This window comes from Alligator sinensis, unplaced genomic scaffold (genome assembly GCF_000455745.1).
Source record: "Alligator sinensis unplaced genomic scaffold, ASM45574v1 scaffold46_1, whole genome shotgun sequence".
NCBI lineage: Eukaryota > Metazoa > Chordata > Crocodylia > Alligatoridae > Alligator > Alligator sinensis.
In genome coordinates, this window is record NW_005841907.1 from 1,146,091 (window position 1) to 1,153,435 (window position 7,345).

Sequence of the window (7,345 nt, forward strand, 5' to 3'; positions counted from 1 at the left end):
ACTCTGCGTCTTCCTCGAGAGCCTTGCAGACGGGACCCTGCCGACCAGCTGCCGCCGGGCCGTGATCACCTTGCTGCCCAAGAAGGGGGACCTCGGTTGCCTGAAGAACTGGCGGCCCGTCTCCCTCCTGTGCACGACTACAAGATCCTGGCCAAGGCACTGGCAAACCGTCTCCGCACTGTAATGGCCTCCGTCATCGGGCCCGAGCAGGGCTACTGTGTGCCGGGTAGGACCATCCAAGACAACCTTTTTCTGCTGCGCGACCTACTCACGGCCGCGGAGCTTTTTGGCCTAGTCGTGGGTGTGGTCTCCCTGGACCAGAAGAAGGCCCTTGATCGCGTCGACCACCGGTACCTGCTCGGCACCCTCGAGGCCTTTGGCTTCCGGCCGCGCTTCACTGTGGGGGGGTCCTGTACCACAACGCCTCCGGCCTGCTCAAGGTGAACGGCATGCTGTGCTCCCCGTTCCCTTTGCGTCGCAGCATACACCTGGGCTGCCCCCTGTCGGGCATGCTGTACGCCCTGGCCATCGAACCACTGCTGCACGCTCTGCGACGTTGCCTGACCGGCCTAGCCCTACCACCGGCACCAGGCCCCACCACCAGCCCCCCCATCCAGCTGACGGCGTACACGGACGACGTGACCGTCTTCCTGGGTGGCCAGGACAATGTGCGGGCCCTGGTGGACTGCCAACGCGCCTATGACCTCACCACGTCGGCCCGAATCAACTGGGGAAAGAGCGACAACTTCCTGCTCGGGAGGTGGGCCGGCACACCACCTCCGAACCTACCGGGAGTCCTCGCCAGGCGCCGGGAAGGTCTCAAAGCCCTGGGAGTGTTCCTGGGGCCACCAGAATTTGTGGCCCGCAACTGGGAGGACCTGGCGGAGGGAGTGGAGGCCCGCCTGCAGCCCTGGTGCCTGCCCGCCCTCTCTTACCATGGCCAGATCCTCGTCATCAACAACCTGGCGGCGGTGACCCTGTGGCACCGCTGCGCGGTGCAGGACCCTCCACCGGAGCTACTGGAGAGACTGCAGTGACTCCTGGTGGATTTCTGTGGGACGGACGCCACTGGCTCCCACGAGCTGCCCTCTACCTGCCCACCGGTGAGGGGGGCCAGGGCCTGATCAACCTGGCCAGCAGGGTGGCTGCCTATCGGCTGCAGGCCCTCCAGCGGCTCCTGTACACCGAACGCCACCTCCCGTGGCAACAGCTTGTGTGCCGATTCCTGCGGCGAGTGGATGATTTCGGCTTTGACCGGGAGCTGTTTCAACTGGACCTCGCCTTCCTGAAGGGGGCGGTCCTTCCCCCGTTCTACCGCAACATGGTGCAGGCCTGGCAGGGGGCCTTCCATCTCTGTCCCCAGGCCAGGCACCTGCGGTTCCCGCAACTGCTTCGAGAGCCCCTGGTCTACAACCCGGCCCTGTAACGTGTCATGTTGAGCCTGGCCTCCGCCAGCCTCATGGCATCTCTCATCGAGGCGCACACCACCAGCCTGGAGCACCTCCTGGACCCTGCTCGGTCGGACTGGCTGTCACCCGAGGCCCTGGCTGCCCGGCTGGTGATGTGCTCCATTCTCACCATGGGGCAGCTTCTGTGGGCCGTTCAGGCTGCCCTCCTGACGGAAGCAGTGACCGTCCTGGAAGTCCATCGCCAGACTCGCCGGTCCCTCCCCACCGCTGACACCGGGCAAGATGCCTTCCCACCGCTACCCGTCATCCCAGAGGTACCCAGCGAGCTGGCTGAGCGGCCCAACATGCTGCTTAGGCTCCCAGTGCCCCCAGCAGCAATACGGGCTGCCCTTTTGCCACCCTGCCTCACAATGGCCTGTACATGTGGGTGGTGCACACCCGGCACGCCTAGGTGCTCGCCGGCCGCCCTGACACCGTGTGGCGGCGTCACCTGGCATGGCCCGGGACCCCAGTATGGCGCACGCTGTATATGTCGCCCACCACCAAGAAGACCGGCGACCTGCAGTGGCGACTCGTGCACGGCATCCTGGGCCACCAGCACCTTTGTGCGTCACCTGGACCCAGCGGCCTCAGTGGCCTGCCCCTTCTGCCCGGGGGTGCTGGACGAGGACATTTTCCACGCTTTCCTCAACTGCCCCTGGCTGCAGCCTCTCTTTGCCGCCCTGGGCGCACTGCTTCGGGCGTTGGGCCGAGACTTCTCCAAGGACGTCTACATCTACTCCTTCCCATACCGGGCTGCCGAGCAGGCCACGGTCAGCCTGGCCAACTTCCTGCTGGGCCAGGCCAAGATGGCCACTCTGAAGAGCCGGTGAAACTGGCTGACCGGCACCGGGATGGTCAACGCCCTTCAGCTCTTCTGCCTGCTGGTGCGGGCCCGCCTCTCGCTCGAGTTAGAGCACGCTGTCCTCCGGTGGACGGTGCCCACCATTTAGGAATGCTGGGCCCTTGAGGGGGCGCTGTGCCGAGTCGAGGCGGGATGCCTGATCCTCGTACTGTGATACCACCGGCTGCTCAAGCTGCAGAGACGCGTCCAGCGGGCTGAGGCAAGCGGGTTGACCCGTGAGGCCTCCATGGGTGTCCCCGCTGGCAGAACTGTAACTATGTAAATAGTCCTAATGTTCGTTGTGGTTTTTTTGTGTGTTGTTTTTGTTTAGTCTAGAGTGTACGGGCAGGCCTTGCAGGCCATGAGCTCAGGCCTTGTCCATGAGGCCCAGACCTTCGGGCCAACCTGTACATGCTCTTTACTAGCCCCGATTTGTCACCCTCCCTGGAATAAATGCCTCTTAAAAGTCAAAGTCTTTCTTTCTTTTTCTTTCTTTCTTGACGGGGGGTGCTTGCCTTTGGGGCACTCTGGGTCCTTGAGGGAGCACTGTGCCATGTGAAGGACGGCTGTCTCAAATACGCGCTCTGACATCTTGACCTGTCTGGGCGACCAGGCAGGTGCGGTGGTGGACTGTGGCTTCTGGCTTGTGCCGTGCCCTGGGCCCTCACCAGGCTGCTTTTGTTTTTTCTCAGGATGAGATGCTGAAGGTTTTTTCATGTGTACTATGGGACAGGGAAGGGTGGAACTGTTCATTTCTAGAGGGGTATATGGCACGTTAGGCATGACGTGTGCTACTGCAAAGGTGTTTGTCATGGTGTGATGTTCTGAATGTACTGGAATGGTTTCTCTTTGGTGTGGTTTGATGGTTTTCTTTTGCTTTCTGTACCTGACCTTCCCTGAAATAAAGTAGTTAACAAGTCAAAGTCTTTCTTTCTTTCTTTCAAGATGGCCTCTGACAGGTGAAGCCCTTCTGAGCTCCTCCAGCTCAGGTGCCTTCTGTGCATTCCCCAAAACGAAGGAGTTTTCAGATTTTTCCCTAAAGATCAACCAGGACATGTGATGATGGTGCCCTCTCACACACACTTTTTCCTTCTCCCCTCTTAACATCTCACTGGTGAGAGCACTTACCTAAGACGAGTTAAACTTAAAATCAGTTTTCTCCCTTGAGATATTTGAATGTATACCCCACATCTCCCTAGAAAATATCCTAACAATCAAACCTTATCAGATGGGGAGACATATTTTCAGTCCTTCCTGTTGAAGCTATTCTACTTTCCATTTCAATAAAATATTCTAAAGGCACAGACTGTATATATATATATATATATATAGAAAAAAAGAAATTGCCAAACTGATTGCTGTCTCACTCTCTCTCTTTATAGTGGGTTTTTTTTGTTGTTGTTTTAATTGTGGAGGAACATGGGTTTTGGGGTATTTTACAAAGTGACTTTCAGATTTTTTTATCAGGGATTTTGCAGTTTTCCAATAGGGAACACCAGAATTCCAGCTAGGGAGGCCAGTGACAGGACCCTGCCTGCTCAGAGCTGGCACCTTGGACCAAATGGTGCCAGGAGGACATGCTTTGGCAGTTTAAAGCAGGCCACCACACCCAGAACATCTTCTGGGCAATAGCTGCTCAGATGGCCAGGCAGGGTGGACCCATGGCAGTAGTGCTGCACAGAGGCCAACCCTGAAGCCATAGTCCACTGGCAACTAGCTCAGAGGGACAGATGCCTCTACTGGCTCTGGAGTCCCCATCCGGGTCTGGGAGGTGTGCAACAGGTATGCCAGGCAGCATCCCCCACACCACTGCCAGACTACTGCCATGGGTAAAAGGTGCAGGGAACTCTCAGGGCTGCTTCAGCAGTCCATCTGACACAAGGGGTAGTGTCCCCAGGTACCAATTGGCTGGGCCCCAGAAGCTCCTGAGAGTGAGTAGCCCTGAGCTACTTGCCAGGGAAACTTTAGTACTGATGGGGCCAGAATAGGGCAGCTTTTTATACTGCTGGGGACAGCACAGGTACTGGCCCCAGGCTCTAGCTCCCCCTGGTTGCAGATCTGGGAGGAGCCAGGCAGGGCTATTTTACCCCAAGTGGTGCAATTTGCTCCACAACAAAGTGCATGTCTAAGCACGTGCCCTAAGGCAAAAAGCCCTGGCTCAAATTTGCACCACTTCTATTTGAGCTGCTGCACGCGCACATGCTTGTAGGTGTGGATTCACCCATGGTCTTCTTACTGTAAGGAGTTCTCTCTACAAGAGATCCTTGGGTATACAGCCATCATTCATATTCCATAGATGGCCGAGCCATCCAACAACAGCAGGAACAGCAGCAGCAAGTGATGATGATAATGATGATAATAATAATAATTCAGGTCACTTATGAACTTCAGGTTACATTTCTTTTTTACCTGTTAGCCTCATAGATTTGAGGACTGCAGTTTGATTTTCTTTACTGATTTTTTCCACTTGTGTTTTTCAATCAAGTCTACTAATTTAATGCAGTTAAGCAGTTCTAAATCCACATAGCAGAGAGCACTGGCACATGCTTGGTCTCCAGCCTTTTAAAATCTTTTTCATCCTTCATTGGAGAATTTCCCATATGCTGTTGAACCCCCCATTGAACATTAATGTAACATTGATGAATTTACCAGGCTACCATAAAGCTTTAGCTTGATTACATTTTTCAAAGGCTATACAAACAAGTACTAATCAAGAGATAAGAGATGTCTCTCATTTTATTTTCTCCAAAGAGACTTCTTAGGATCTATGATCAATAAAATTATATTTCCTGGGCAATTGGGACAACAAATGATCGAGAGACTGTATGCAATTTTGCTCCTTTTGACAGAGAAGGGAAGTGCTCTCCTAAGTTCAGAACCGTTTAAAAATAGACAAAGCCCAGAAGTGCTTAAAGCAGGACTCTTGATACAGCTGGATCTAATCGAAGTGGATTGGTACTTCTTGACTCATACTGTGGATGCCTGAAAGAAGTCACCTTCCTTACTGAGCTCTAAACTGCTTGAGACAAGTTGATACTTCTCAATACAACTACAGATGAACAAAATAGATAAAAATTTAATTACTCAGTTTACAGCTATTCAACATAAATCAACATATTTGGACATATTAAGAAAATAAAAACCATGTAATAGGATAATAGAAAAGTTAGGCTGGAATTAATAAGAAACTAATATGATCAGCAAAAGACATTGTAACCAAAATGGAAAATAAATATTTATGAATTATTTCCCATAGTACTTGATACAGAACTGCAAATTAGCCAAATTCTAATCCATTACTCTGGGACATAAGGATTAGATACTCACATTGGTAGGGTATTGTATTTGTATTGTACTGTATGCATAAATCCTTGAGAAGTACATGAGGAATTCCTCATTCAAGGCACTTTGAACTGTACCTAGTGTCTAACTGTCAGCTCCCTAATCACATGCCAGAGGCTGGACAGTAAGCCTATTTGTCTTCTGCTCTCATCATTTTGGTGTCTGGTCAGCAAACCTAAGTTACCAGTTTATAGATCAGTGATGTGAGAAGATGAATATCTAATCTAAGAAGTTTTTGGTATAGGCCATTCTTAATAGGAAGCTCTGACTGCTTTGTATCACTATGGCAGCATAAAGCATCTGTGGGCCTATCTTAACTAGCTGGTTAAGACAAGATACAGCTGTTTTGCATTGCCAGACTGACACAAGACAGCTGCAGCACACCTAGGAATCTGGTCCATAATCTGTCAGCAAAATTTGCCATCATAAATTTATTGGGTTAAATTAATCTCTGGAATGACTACATAACCTTTTTCAGACCTTATCCAAGGAATGAATTTGGCCAATTTTTTCCATTATGAATGTCAGAATAATGAAAATAATAAGAATAAAAAACCTTCTATAGAGTGACTCCGTGGGCTATCTTTAGATTTACACTGAGATTTATTTTGGCAAGGGGATGACATCATTTTTAATCACAATTAAAACATTATGTGAATCCTCACCAAAGTTTACTGTGAATATGAAAAAAATCCCCACATCTTGCAAAGTAATAATTTTACTCCAGAGACTAAAAACATGTTCATTTTATGTTTCTCAACCATTTGGTGCTCTTGTAACTTATGAAAAGCCATGGTTTACAGTTAAAAATAGAATTTTGAAAACATCTAACAAATATTTTGACAGGTGAAGAAGTTTTTGTGGAATTTCCAAGTATCTCCTATAACGTAGTGTGTCTCATTTAACTAGCAGAGGGGCTCATGAATGCTTAATTTCTTCCCTCTGCTCTTCAGGTTATGTCATAGAACTTTAATTTGGAAACACACAGTTGAATTTCCTATTACTGTTCTTGTGAATTAAATCACTGATAACTGTATATGTTTGTAGAACTGGGCCTTTACAGAAGCTGTAACTGCCAACAGTTATCATTTAGATTTTTCAGGGTACACAATGCTAAAAAAACACTGTCTCAGAGGAAAGACTTCATTGATAGAAATTGATGATGAGAATGACCAATGAAAACAATGACTACATTGGATCTTATTCCTAATTAAGAGTAACCAATTAGGCATTTTCATATACGCATTTAAGGCACTGGGAGTTTAAGTTGGAATCTTTGTAGTCCATATGAAATATATAAAAATCAGATATATTTGTTAGTCTCCCTCTGGTGATATGGAAATAGTTATCCATTGTGTTGTGGAGCTATGGCCAATAATATTTGCTTTGCCGGTCTGAATTTAAATGTTTCTTATAATGCTGTTAGGAATGTTGATTGCTTGCTTGTTTTTTTGTTTTCATAATGGAATTACCACAGAGCCTTTCAGTCCCCCTAATATAGCTAATTCACAAAAAAAAACCCATTCAATCAAGTAACAAATCTAAAGAATTCTTTAAAAATGTAGTATTACTTTTTATGTCTGCTAACTAAATCAAAGTACAATGATTACAGTAATGGTTTATTCATAGATTCATAGATTCATAGATGTTAGGGTCGGAAGGGACCTCAATAGATCATCGAGTCCGACCCCCTGCATAAGCAGGAAAGAGT

At 49.1% G+C, this 7,345-nt stretch overlaps 1 pseudogene; it reads left to right on the forward strand.

The window, feature by feature from the left end:
* Nucleotides 1-1,432: 1,432 nt before the first annotated feature.
* LOC112549429 overlaps nt 1,433-7,345 on the forward strand; it is a 61,893-nt pseudogene continuing 55,980 nt past the window's right edge.